At 47.3% G+C, this 13,411-nt stretch overlaps 1 long non-coding RNA gene across 3 annotated transcripts in view; it reads left to right on the top strand.

Annotated features, from left to right (window-relative positions):
• Positions 1 to 12,566, top strand: part of LOC120101473 (uncharacterized) — a 13,267-nt gene extending 701 nt beyond the window's left edge. Inside the window, exons 1-3 of one of the 3 annotated variants that reach the window (XR_005502024.2) lie at positions 1 to 106; positions 1,373 to 1,543; positions 1,652 to 12,566. The exon at positions 1 to 106 is cut by the window's left edge and continues 701 nt beyond it. This is a non-coding gene — a long non-coding RNA (uncharacterized LOC120101473). Of the gene's footprint in view, positions 1,544 to 1,651 lie in introns of all 3 variants that reach the window. The other 2 variants (XR_010065499.1, XR_010065500.1) reach the window with 2 other exon arrangements.
• The last annotated feature ends 845 nt before the right edge of the window (positions 12,567 to 13,411 follow it).

Genomic DNA, 13,411 nt, shown 5'->3' on the forward strand with positions numbered 1-13,411 from the left:
AAGGCCAAGGCCACCGCCTGTATTGTCCGTTTCCGAGGCCTCAGTGTGTGGGGAGTGGTGCTTGCGGCAAAGCTCTGTGCTGCTGTGTTTGAGTCTGGGAAGTCAGGTCAGAGGCGAGCGTGCTTCCTGTGCATTTTATATTTGTTTGCTTATCGAGACAGAATCTCACGTGGTCCAAGATGGCCTCAAATTCTTTGCGTAAGAGGGAGCACTAGAGAGGGGTCTAGCTCTAGTGGATCAATGCCTTTAGCCTTAGTGAGTGTCTATAGTCACCTCTCTCTCTCTCTCTCTCTCTCTCTCTCTCTCTCTCTCACACACACACACACACAGACACCCACACAGACACACACACAGACTCACACACACAGACTCACACACACAGACACATAACAGACTCACACAAACAGACTCATACAGACACACAGAGACACACACACAGACTCACACACACAGACTCACACACACAGACACATAACAGACTCACACAAACAGACTCACACAGACACACACAGACACACAGAGACACACACACAGACACACACAGAGAGAGGCACAAACACAGACACACACACAGACATAAACACAGAGAGACACAGACACACACACACAGAAACACACAGAGACACACACAGACACACACAAACAGACTTATACAGACACACACAGACACACACAGACACACACACAGACTCACACACACAGAAACACACACAGACTCACACAAACAGACTCACACAGACACACACAGACATACACAGACACACACACAGATACACACAGAGAGAGGCACAAACACAGACACACACACAGACAAACACAGAGAGACACACAGACACACACACACAGAAACACACAGAGACACACACAGACACACACACACAGACACACAGAGACACACACAGAGAGAGACACATACAGAGACACACACAGACACACACAGACTCACACACACACACACGCACACACGCACAAACACACACTCTTACAAACTCTATAGCTGGAGCAGGCCTTGAACTCCTAATTCTGCCGCTTTTACCTCCCTGAGGGCTACCATCCCAAGTAACAAGACATTCCTTTTGCTGTTGTTATTGTTTAGATAAGGTCTTATGTAGGTAGCCCAGGATGGCCCTGAAGTTTATATGTATCCAAGGACAACGCCCTTCAAATTCTGGTCCCCCTGCCTCCGCCTCCTAAGTGCTGGGATTTCAGGCAAGCACTCCCATGCCTGTTTTATGTGGAGCTAGGAATGGATCCCAGGGTCTCGAGCAGGGTAGACAAGTGCTCCCCGAGCTGAGCCCCAGCATCTATCATGGGGTTCGTCCTAGTCCAAGCCCGTTTACGTTCTCTGCCTCCTTTCCCCTTTGTCTTCCAGAACACCGGTTACTCATGCATCCTCAGCGGCAAAGTCCTCACTCCACACCTTGTGCTGTGAGGAGTTTCCACGCGCAATCGCTGTGTTTCCCGGCGTAATATTAAGCTAAGTGGAGAGACGTGGGGTTCATTTGCTCTACCTCCATCCTCGTCACCCAACAGAGGAGCAAAGGTAAGGTGTCGAGGTTTTTACTGTCCTCATAGATTTGTTCCTGTAGTCCTTGAACATCTTTAATTGACTCTAACATTTAGTTTTCTGTGTCTGGTGTTTGGCCTGCAGTTTGTGTGTGAAGCACATGAATGGAGAACCAGAAGAAGCCAGAAGAGGGCATCAAATCCCCTGTGAGCTGCCGTGTGGGCGCTGGGAGTGGAGCCTGTGTCCTTTTTTTTTTTTTTTTTTTAAAGATTTATTTATTTTATGTGACTACACTGTCACTGTCTTCAGAGACACCAGAAGAGGGCATCTGATCTCATTACAGATGGTTGTGAGCCACCATGTGGTTGCTGGGAATTGAACTCAGGACCTCTGGAAGAGCAGTCAGTGCTCCTAACCACTGAGCCATCCCTCCAGCCCCGGAGCCTGTGTCCTTAACCAGTGTTTGAAAAGTTTTTAAGGATCTCACTATGTAGCTCTGGGTGTCCTGGAACTCACTATGTAGACCAGGCTAGCCTCTAACTCACAGAGATCTGTCTGCCTCTGCCTCTGAGTGCTGGAATTAAAGTTGTGAGCCACTATGCCTGGCCAGGACTTGAAAATCTTTAAGGAAAGGATAAAGCTTCGGGTTATCTGCCTGTTTATCTATCATTCAATCTATCCACTCTATCTATCCATCTATCTATCTATCCACTCTATCTATCCATCTATCTATCTATCTATCTATCATTCTATCTATCCACTCTATCTATCTATCATTCTATCCATCCACTCTATCTATCTATCTTATCTATCTACCCACCCTATCTATCTATCTATCTATCTATCTATCTATCTATCTATCTTATCTATCTACCCACCCTATCTATCTATCTATCTATCTATCTATCTATCTATCTATCTATCATTCTATCCTATCTATCTTTCTTTCTTTCTCTCTCTTCTTTCTTTCTTTCTTTCTTTCTTTCTTTCTTTCTTTCTTTCTCTCTTTCCTTCTTTCTTTCTATCCAGCTGTGGTATGGTTTTCTTTCTTATGAGAAAGAATTCTAAGGTAATATATTAGGAAAGAAAATGTTTCTATGTTTTGGTTAACAAAGTAGAATTTATTTACAATTAATGTAATTTAAAAAATTATGGGGCTGGAGAGATGGCTCAGTGATTAAGAGCACTGACTGCTCTTCCAGAGGTCCTGAGTTCAAATCCCAGCAACCACATGGTGGCTCACAACCATCTATAATGGGATCGGATGCCCTCTTCTGGTGTGTCTGAAGAGAGCGACAGTGTCCTCACATAAAATAGATAAATAAATTTTTAAAAAATAAATTATGGTGGGCATAGTGGGTCATGACTATAATCCCAGCACTTGGGAAGTAGAGGCAGGAGGATGAGGAATTCAAGTCCCTCCTTAGTCTGTTATCATCAAAGTGTCTCAAGAAAACCCCAAACTCCTTGGTTATTTAATGTGTGTGTGTGTGTGTGTGTGTGTGTGTGTGTGTGTGTGTGTGTGTCGGTCAGAGGACAACTCATAGTGGTCAGTTCTCTCCTTTAACTCTGTGGGTTCTGTGGATCAAACTCGGTAGTCAAGTTTGGCAGGAGCCGCCTTTTCTGGTGAATCACACAGATGACCTTACAGTCTAAAGTTTAGACCTTAATACGGTTTGACCTTGGCTGGGCTTGGTGGCTCCTGCTTTTTTTTTTTTTTTTTTTTTTTGGTTCTTTTTTTCAGAGCTGGGGATTGAACCCAGGGCCTTGCGCTTCCTAGGCAAGCGCTCTACCACTGAACTAAATCCCCAACCCTGGTGGCTCTGGCTCGTGCTTTTAACCTCAGCACTCAGGGGGAGGATACAGAGGCGTGAACGTGCAGCTCGCTGTGAGTTTCAGGGCTAGCCAGGGCTACATAGTGAGATCCTGGCTAAACAAACAAACAAACAAATAATACGTAATTATTTGAAATGTCACCATAAATGTAAACGAAGGCAGGTGGGAAGCCCTGGGCTTCATCCTCAGCACCACAGAAACCAAGCACTTACACCTGCAATCCCAGCACTTGGGAGGTGGGGGCAGGGCCTGCAGGAGTTCCAGCTCACCTGTGGCTATGTAGCGGTTCAAGGTGTCTCGGGAGAAAGAAAGTACTCTCTGGAACTCACTGTCCTCCTTTCTTTTCTTTTCTTTTCTTTTCTTTTCTTTTCTTTTCTCTTCTTTTCTTTCTTTCTTTTTTTTTTTTTTTTTCGGAGCTGGGGGCCGAACCCAGGGCCTTGCGCTTGCTAGGCAAGCGCTCTACCACTGAGCTAAATCCCCAACCCCATCACTGTCCTCTTAAACTTGAACTTTGAACTTGAGTCGTCCCAGACTGAAGAGAGGGAGCAGGCAGGACTCGTGAGCCTCTCATCTGTGTAATCTAGTAAGCAACTCGGCCTCACAGATTGGAGTCTGTGGAGGAAATCAAAATGCCCAAACTTCTTTTGCCTTTTTAAAAAAATTTCTATGTGTGTATGTCATGCATGTGTGTGTATGATACATTGTGTGATGCATGTGTGTATCATGCATATGTGTGTATGTATGATGCATGTGTGATACATGTGTGTGATGTATGTATGTATCATGTATGCATATGTGTGATGTATGTGTGTACCATGCATGTGTGTGTATGATGCATGTGGATGTATGATACATGTGTGTGATGCATGTGTGTAATACATGTGTGTGATGAATGTGTGTATCATGCATGCATGTGTGTGCATGCATGTGTGTGTATGATGTGTGTGTGTATGTGTGTGTGTGTGATATGCATGTGCGTGTATGAGTGTCTGCAAGTTTGGGAGCATGCATGAGGTGGGTGTGCATGCCTGAGGGTGCATGTGCTTGTAGAGAGGCTGACTGGTGATTCTATGTGGCTCTTCCTCCTTGTTCAGTGAAGCAGGATCACTCAGTCAGGTGCACACCTCATCTCCATGGCTATTCTTGCTAACCAGTTTGCTCTGGGGAATCCCCTGTCTCAGCCTTTCCCCACAGTGGGAAGGCTCCACTGTGCCCTCCTGGTCTCCTGGGGATCTGAACTCAGATCCTTGACACACTCAGCAACACTCGGTCCTCGAAAGCTGACTTGGCCGATGACTGGATGAAGAAAGGACAGAAATGCTGTGTCCTGGTGGGCCAAGCTGGCTCTGACGGGGCAGCACCAACTAAGTAGCAGTGGGACCCTCACACCTCCTCAGGGCCTTCACATGCACACCATGAGGAGAAGGGGTCAGTTGGGGAGCTCTGTATAGAGGGGCAGTTTCAGGCTGTAAATGTCTGAGGAGGGGCTTAGGCCATGTTTTCAATACACTGTCAGCATTTGAACAGGGGCCAGAGGAAGGCTTTGCCAACTCCCATGAGTCTGGGCCACTGGGTCCCTGTGGATAACACACACTTACCGAAGACTTCGCCTGGTCCTTACGCATTCACAAGGCTGACTGGGCTCCCCGCAGCTTCCACACAAGCACTTTAGCCACTGAAACATTTTCCTTAGCTGCATACCAACTTCGTTGTCTTCGTTGCTACCTAAGAGCCCACCGCAGTGAGGGTCTGGGTTTCTTTAAAAACCCAGGGATGTCATGTAAACGTGTTTTTGTTTCAATCCCAGGTGAGGGATCTGGGGCTGCTTCCTTCAGACTGTCCTCGGCAGCTCTGGAGAGGGTATAAACGCCACAGCCCCGAGAAGGCTGTGTGTGTGTGTGTGTGTGTGTGTGTGTGTGTGTGTGTGTTCTGAAGAAGGAGGCACGGCTGTTCCTCCCGCTGCTTCCCGTTCCTGGTCTTGCTGTTGTTAGTGGTCAAGAGAAAAGAGACAGGAAGAAGTTGGAGATATCCTGTGGAGATGAACATTGGACTTGCCTTAAGGAACTCAGTGCCCCTAGTCAACAGGAAATAGTTTAAGAGGTATATGCTCCCTTTTCCCTCTACCCTTCTTTCCCTTTTACCTGATATTGGGGTGTTAGAAGGGATAAGGACTGAAAGGGAGGTAGGAAGGTGGAGATAAAAGAACCCAAATAAAGTAGCTAAAACAAAACAAAACAACAGTGCCAACACACCACGACCAAGGACATTTATAAGGAAATTTAATTGGGCTCAGAGTTTCAGAGGGGTTAGAGCACAGGGAAGAGCAAAGGCAGGGTAACAGGGACAGCTGAGAGACCTGAGAACATGGTAGGAATAATGTCAGTCCTCCAAAACCCGTCTCTAGTGACACACTTCCTCCAACAAGCCACACCTCCCCATCCTCCCAAAACAGTTCCACTAAGAGGGGACCAAGCATTCAAACATGAGCCTATGGGAGCCATTCTCATTCAAACCCTGATTTCTGCTCCTCATCTGGTTTCTGGGAGAAAAGTCAGATTGAGTTGACTTTAGAGAAAATACTGCCTTCTAACCCAGGGCAAGAAATATACCTATATGATATTTGTAATATATATAGTCAAATATATTTCTGTGTCTATATGACCCCTCTCGTACCTAGCACAGAAGACCCATGCTCAATGGACCCCTTCTTCTCCCAGATCCAAGGGCTTATCTTAAGGTTTTCACCTCAGGGCTTTCCATTCTTTCATGTCACAATTGAGCTCTGAGTGATTTTTCTCCGTGAGGGATTCACAGGCTCTGAGTGGCCTAATGCCAGCATTCTGATTCACAGCTTCCTGTGTGGGGTCTGACTTCCCCAGAAGGTCCCCGTGGACCTCCTCTTCTTCCTGCTGACTCAGGGAAGTGTTATGCTTCCCCCTCCACCCCCAGCGTCCCAGGAGAAGAAAGCCAGACTCAGCAAAGCCAAGACCTGCAGCTCTGCAGGGTGAGACGCTTACATGTGGACCAGCTGGGGATGTTCCTTGCAGCTCCCTCGTGGGTGTCATTGGAGTCCCTTGCTTTCTGTAATAATAAGGTCAGGTGGGGACATACCTAATGCTTCCAAGCTTTCTGAGGGCTCCAGGCCCCAGTCCCAGGAGTCCCTTCCACCCGAGTCTCACTGAATCTCAAGCTTGCAGGGAGACTGGGCTTCCCACAAACCTTCCTAAGAAGGCCTCTGGGGGCCCAACTTTATTATGCTATTATTATAATTAATTGGGGTTCAATTTGCATATAACAAACTGCAAAGGTCATAATAAGTTTTATGAGTTTCAACAAAAGTCTAAATTTGTATAACCACTGGCCCATTGTCATAGAACATTTCAGCACAGCAGTAAATCCCCTGCCTCTCCCAATAGAATCCCTCCCTTCCTGAGCCCTTCCACCATGGTTAAGTTTAAATGTTCTAGAGGATATTAGAAATGGAATCAGATGGGCTGGAGAGATGGCTCAGTGGTTAAGAGCACTGACTGCTCTCCCAGAGGTCCTGAGTTCAAGTCCCAGCAACTGCATGGTGGCTCACACCATCTGTAATGGGATCTGACGCCCTCTTCTGGTGTGTCTGAAGACAGTTATAGTGTACTGTAATACATAAAATAAATAAATCTTTAAAAAAAGAGAAAGAAATGAAATTGGACAAAAAGCTCATTTTGGGGTCTGGCTTCTTTCAATATAGTAATATTTCTGAGATATCTCTTTTTTTCCTTAAAATGTTTTTTGAAGCAGTTTTTTTGTTTTGTTTTGTTTTTTAATGTAGCCCTAGTTGTCCTGGAACTCACTCTGTAGACCAGGCTGGCCTTAAACTCAGAGATCCACCTGCCTCTGCCTCCTGAGTCCTGTGATTAAAGGCCTGTGCCACCAGGCTTAGCTGGCTTTTTCTTAAGAAGGAGAATCAGCTCCCTTGGGCCTGGAGTTGCAGGCAGTTGTGAGCTGTCCTGTAGATTTGGGAAGAGAAAGAACGTAGGTCGTCCAGCAGAGCAGCCCCTGTGCTCTTAACCACTGAGCCATCTCTCCAGCATGGTCTTTGTTTTGTTTTTATGAGACAGGGTAAAAAATAGACAAGTTAGGCCTCAACCTTGTCATCCCCCTGCCTCCGCTTCTTCGGTACTTTGAGGGTGAGAGTCCACTCCACACTGTATATTCTCCACAAGGCTGCTGTGTGTCTGAGCCTTCATGTGTCCTGGTCACCAGACTGTGAGGTCAAGGACGTCATGAGAGCATCTCCCATCATTTCCCTCCGGCTCCTGCCCCGGTGGCAGAGCTTCCTGCTGGTTCTCTGGGCCCCACATACTCCTGACTTTGGTTTTCACTGTGTCTTCCAACTGTCCACAAACCATTCTCTCTACTTCCCCAGGTCCTGACTGAGAGGCTGCAACTTTACACAGATCTCTCTGGACCCTAAGGACTGAAAAAGCAGATTCCCCCAACACACACACACACACACACACACACACACACACACACACACACACATACACATTCACCCCCCACCCCCACCCCCCCGCCCTATTCGGTCATATGACGGCTCAGCCTCTGCTTGTGTCTTTAAATACTTTACAGAGATGTAACCTACGCCTTACCAACCCATGCCCACACAGTAAACCATTCTGGTTTCCAGCTTACTCACAATTACATAAACTAACACCACAGTCAATCTTAGACCATCGTATCACCCTAAAGAGAAACCCCAAACCTTCAGACGCTACCTCTTTCTCCTTGTCTCCGTGTTTCCTCGCCTTCAGGGGGTGCTTACCTAATTTCTTCTTTTGTACATCGGTCAATCTAGGACATTCTACATAAATGTCATAATACAGGAATTGGGCCTTCAGCCTGGCTTTGTCCGATTGAGGTTGTGTTTTCAAGTTAACCTTGTTTTGGTGGGTATCGATTATTCATCCCATTGATTGATTGGCTTGTTCGGACAGGCTGTTGTGTAGTCTGGGCTGGCCTCAAACTCTCTGTGCAGCCACGGGATGACCTTTGTTATTTTCTTTGTCAACCTGACATGAGCTAGAGTCATCTGGGAAGAAGAAACTTTAATTGAAGGATTACCTCCTGTGGGGCATTTCCTTGGTTAATGATTGATGCCGGATGGTCCAGCCCACTGTGGGCGGTACCACTCCTAGGAAACCTAGGTAGGCAGTTCTGGGTCTATAATAAAACAGACTGCAGGGGTTGGGGATTTAGCTCAGCGGTAGACTGCTTGCCTAGCAAGCGCAAGGTCCTGGGTTCGGTCCCCAGCTCCAAAAAAAAAAAAAAAAAAAAAGAAACCAGACTGCAAACTCACTCAGCCCCAGTCCCATCATCCACCCTTCCTCCCTCTGTTCATGGGCCAATTCTAGAGTTCTACGTAAATGTAACAACACAATATCTGGGCCTTTGACCGGGCTTTGCCCAGTTGATGCAGTGTTTTCTGATTTTAACCTTGTTATCTCTTCCGTGCACAGACAACTTTTTCGTTCTGTCTCACTGTTCATCCGTCATGGGCGCTGGGTGGTTTCCGCCTTCTGACAGTTCTCAGTCATGCTGCTGTTCCACCGACCCACAAACCCTTCTCTGCTTTCGTTTCTTGTGAGGATTTAGATATGAGTGGATTTCCTAGGGGGTACGGCTTATTGGTTTGCTTTTTTTCTATTGTTATGAAATACTGTCTCAGGGTTTTATTGCTGTGAAGAGACACCATGACCAAGGCAACTCTTACAAAGGAAAACATTTAATTTGGGGGCAGGCTTTCAGATTCAGAGGTTCAGCCCATTATGGTCATGGCAGGAAACATGGCAGTGTGCAGGCAGGTATGGCGCTGGAGGAGCTGGGAACTCCACATCCTGATCCAAAGGCAGCAGAAGGAAACTGTAGCTTGATCCAAAGGCAGCAGAAGGAAACTGTAGCTTGAGCTCAGGAGACCTCAAAGCCCGCCCCCACAGTGACGCACTTCCTCCAACAAGGCCACACCCACTCTGACAAGGCCACACCTCCCAATACTGCCACTCCCTATGGACCAAGCATTAAACACAGTGGTGTATGGGGGCCATACCTATTCAAACCACTAATTCCCAAGGCAGGCTACTGCTATAAAGAAAAGGAGTTTGTTTGGCTCACGGTTTTGAAATTCCAAGAGCACGGAACCAACACTGGATGGGCCCCAGTTGGGTCGTTTTTGTGGCGCAAGCACAGTATAGAGAAGAGGTCCGGTTGCCCAGTGGAAGCCACAGAGAGGCTGGTGTCTCACAGCCCCTTCTGAGGGGAGCACACTGATGGGCTCCGTTAGGCTCTGTCCACCCTTCACAGCCTCCCGCCGCTGATGATGAAATGAAACAACTCAAACTAGATTAGATTATACACTAAAGGCAAGTTTATTGAGAAGCTGCTCTTCGGTGGGCGAGTTCACTGGCCCCAAGGGCCAAGGTCAGGTAAGTCACCAAGGGGAAAGGGAATGGGGGCAATAGAGTAGGGAAAGAGAGAGAGAGAGAGAGAGAGAGAGAGAGAGAGAGAGAGAGAGAGAGAGAGAGCACTTGCAGAGAGAGAAGAGAAGGGGGCCGGCAAAATGTCTGGATTATATAGGGAAGAGCCTCTGGGGTAAGGGTGGTCCAGCTCCTGGGCTGGGATCTTCAAGTTGGGGGCAGGGTATCCCAGGTAGGGACTGAGGGATGCTGGGAGAGCCTGGAGGCAGGCCTGCTTTGGTATGTAAATTTTGTACCTCAGTCCTCTGTCCTGGAGTCCAAAACCAGACAGCTTCTTTCTGCTACCACCGGAGTACCAAGCTTCTAGTACAGGGTGTCACAATGGCTAATGACTCCACATATAGGCAGAAATAACCCATCTACTCTTTATTTAGATAGTTTTTTGTTGTTGTTGCTAACGTTTAGTTTTTCTAAACAATCGTACATGACATAGATCGAAAGCTGTGCATGTGATCTTGTTTGACATAGATATCTCCACTCATAAGTGTCTGTTCGATTAGCTTTTACACAGATGAGAGTTACAGCACATCCAGGCCTTGGTGACTCTCTTGGTTGTGGAGTGATCCACTCTGGCTGCCTTTCAAGCCGACATCTTAGGCTGACTCATTCTTTATAAGGCTCTGTGCTATACCACAGAAAGGACTTCCAGAATTTATTCAACAATGTCCTATTGTGGAGCATCGGGGACCTCCAGATTTGGGTCATTAAACAAACAAAAAGCAAGGAAACAAACCCATGCAGATAGATAAAGGTAGTTCCTGCAGATAGATAAGGGTAGTTCCTTCTGGTAGTGAGAGCCAGCAGGGGTCGGGGTGGCTGAACTGGGGTAGGAGGTGGGGGGGATCAGAAAGCAGCAGGGGTCCTCTGCCGAGCCTCTGGTTAACCCTGCATCTGCTGATTCCTGGGAGGCTCCAGATGGTTCCACAGAGAGGCCAAGGCAGCCCCAGTGGCCTGAGAAGGTTTGGTGGGCTTAGGGGAAGTAGCCGTTAGCCAACCACTGTAGAAATCTCTCCCACCCTATGGCCACCAGTATGGTCACTCTGGTCAGAGCTGTCAAACACTGGCCCTGCTTCAGGGCCTCCACCTGCTTCCACCGCTGGAAATTCATGGCTGTGAACACTTGCGGTTTTAAAGGAAGCTCTTACCAGGCTTTTCTGGGAGGATTTGGTTTTTATGGAGAATAAAGGCGATAGACGGTATTTGTGAGGTAATTCTCCACACTAGGGTCTTCGCACCTGATGCCCTGCGGCCCTCCTAGGAAGGTGCACACACATTTAACAGCCTGAGGAATAGACTCAGATACCAGTAATGACCCAAGTTCACATAGCGGATCAGAGGATTCGTAGCTGGTTCTATCAGCCCTTCAACCCCTCCTGGGTTCCTTTCAATTTTAATGGAAGTGTAGATGCTGTTGGAACCCACAGGGCTGCACCCCCGGGGCCCAGTGCAGGCGAGCATCTGTCGACACAAATACACCTGGAAGTAGATGGAGACAAGAGGTTGCCATAGAAACGAATCAAGGCAAAGAGGCCCAACGCCAAGGTGACTGAAGGCCAAGACCACTGTGGTCAAGAATTAGGAAGCAGGTTTTGGTGGTGCACATCTTTCACACCCGTACTCAGGAGGCAAAGGCTGGAGAGCTTCTGTGAGATCCAGGCCAGTCTGGTCTACTCCGAGTTTCAGGTTAGCAAGAGACACATGGAACAAACTTGCCTTAAGTAAATAAAGACATAAAAATTTTAGAAGAGAATCCATGACACGTGGCTGGGGAGACAGCTCAGATCTCTCACTTACTGCATATGCAAATGGACCTGAGGTTTGAACCTGTGCACCCAGGTGTGGTGGTGTGGACCTAAACCCTGGCACTGGGGCAGGAGACAGAGACAGGCTCACTGCGGCTTGCCAGCCACAGACCTAGCAGACAAACACGCTCCAGGTTCAGGAGAAGCCCTGCTCGAAGGGAATCTTTCTGACATATTTTCTCTGACCTCCGCCCCGGCAGAGGCACCCCACACACACACACACACAACACACGCACGCACGATCTCCCCCCAGAAGGACACATAGGAGGAAGGACACATGACCATCAGCTGTACCACTGAGCCCTTTGCTGGGCTATGAGCCCTCCATCAGTAAAATGGGATCCATGATACTGTTGGTCACCAACTCAGCCAGGCTGGCTGCCAGTGAGCTCTGAGGGGTCTCCGTTCTTCGTTTCCCAAGTCCTGGGATTTCAAAACAGCGTCACTGGCCTGGCTCTTTATGTAGGTCAGAGTAGTGACCAGTAACTGATGACTGCAGTCTCTTACTCCTTTGCAAAACACTGAGAAACCTATATCTTTCTGTCTGCCTGTCTGTCTGTCTTTCTTTTTCTTTCTCTTCTTCCTTCTTTTCTTTCTTTCTTTTTTCTTCCTTCTGCTGCTTAAAAATATATTTATTTTTATTTTTAGTTTTTTTATGTGTATGACTGTTTTGTCTTCATGTATGTGCCAAATGTGTTACTCATGTCCCAGAGGCCAGAAGAGGACATGGGAGACCCTGGGACTGGAATCACAGATGGTCATGAGTTGCTGTGTGGGCACTGGGGATGGAATCTCCTGTCTACCAGAAGAGCAACGAGTGCTCCTGACTGCTGAACTAGCTGCGCCATGTTCGGTCTGTGTTTTTTATTATCAATGAGCTGCACTATAATTCATTAATTCATTTATTCAGTGTGTGTGTGTGTGTGTGTGTGTGTGTGTGTGAGTGTGTGTGTGTGCATGTGTGATGTGTTTATATGTGTGTGTGATATGTAGGATATGCGTGTACATGGTGTGTGTGTATGTGTGCATGATATGTGATGTGTTTATATGTGTGTGTGGTATGTAGGATATGCGTGTACATGGCGTGTGTGTGTGTGTCTGTGTGTGTGGTATGTAGGATAGTGGGATATGCGTGTACATGGTATGTGTGTGTGTCTGTGTGTGTGTGGTATGTAGGATATGTGTGTACATGGAGTGTGTGTGTGTGTGCATGATGTGTGATGTGTTTGTATGTGTGTGATATGTAGGATATGCGTGTACCTGGTGTGTGTGTGTGCATGATGTGTGATGTGTTTATATGTGTGTGTGTGATATGTAGGATATGCGTGTACATGGTGTGTGTGTGTGTGTGTGTGTGTGTGTGTATCTGTCTGTCTGCCTGCTATGATATGAGCATGGAACTCAGAGGGCAATGTGGTTGGTTCTCTTCTTCTGCCACTGGGAATTGAACTCGGGCTCTCAAGCGTAGCCGCGAGTACTTTTACTCATTTTACTCGCCAAGCCCTCTCACCGGCCTTAGCATTCTTATAAGAATAATTTTCACAGATTAGCTCCCACACTAGCCAAGACCCTTGCTTGAAAAACCGCAGAAGGCCAGTTCAAACCAGCTTATGTAAAACTCGTAAAACAAATCTTCCTACAGGGATGGGATTTGTAGGCACACTATCTCAAAAGCCTCTGACCTGGGGCGACTCGTCCCCCTTGTGGGAACATCACGTCATGGCTCCTAAATATGTGCACTTACGTGT

This window comes from Rattus norvegicus, chromosome 3 (assembly GCF_036323735.1).
Source record: "Rattus norvegicus strain BN/NHsdMcwi chromosome 3, GRCr8, whole genome shotgun sequence".
Classification (NCBI taxonomy): Eukaryota; Metazoa; Chordata; class Mammalia; order Rodentia; family Muridae; genus Rattus; species Rattus norvegicus.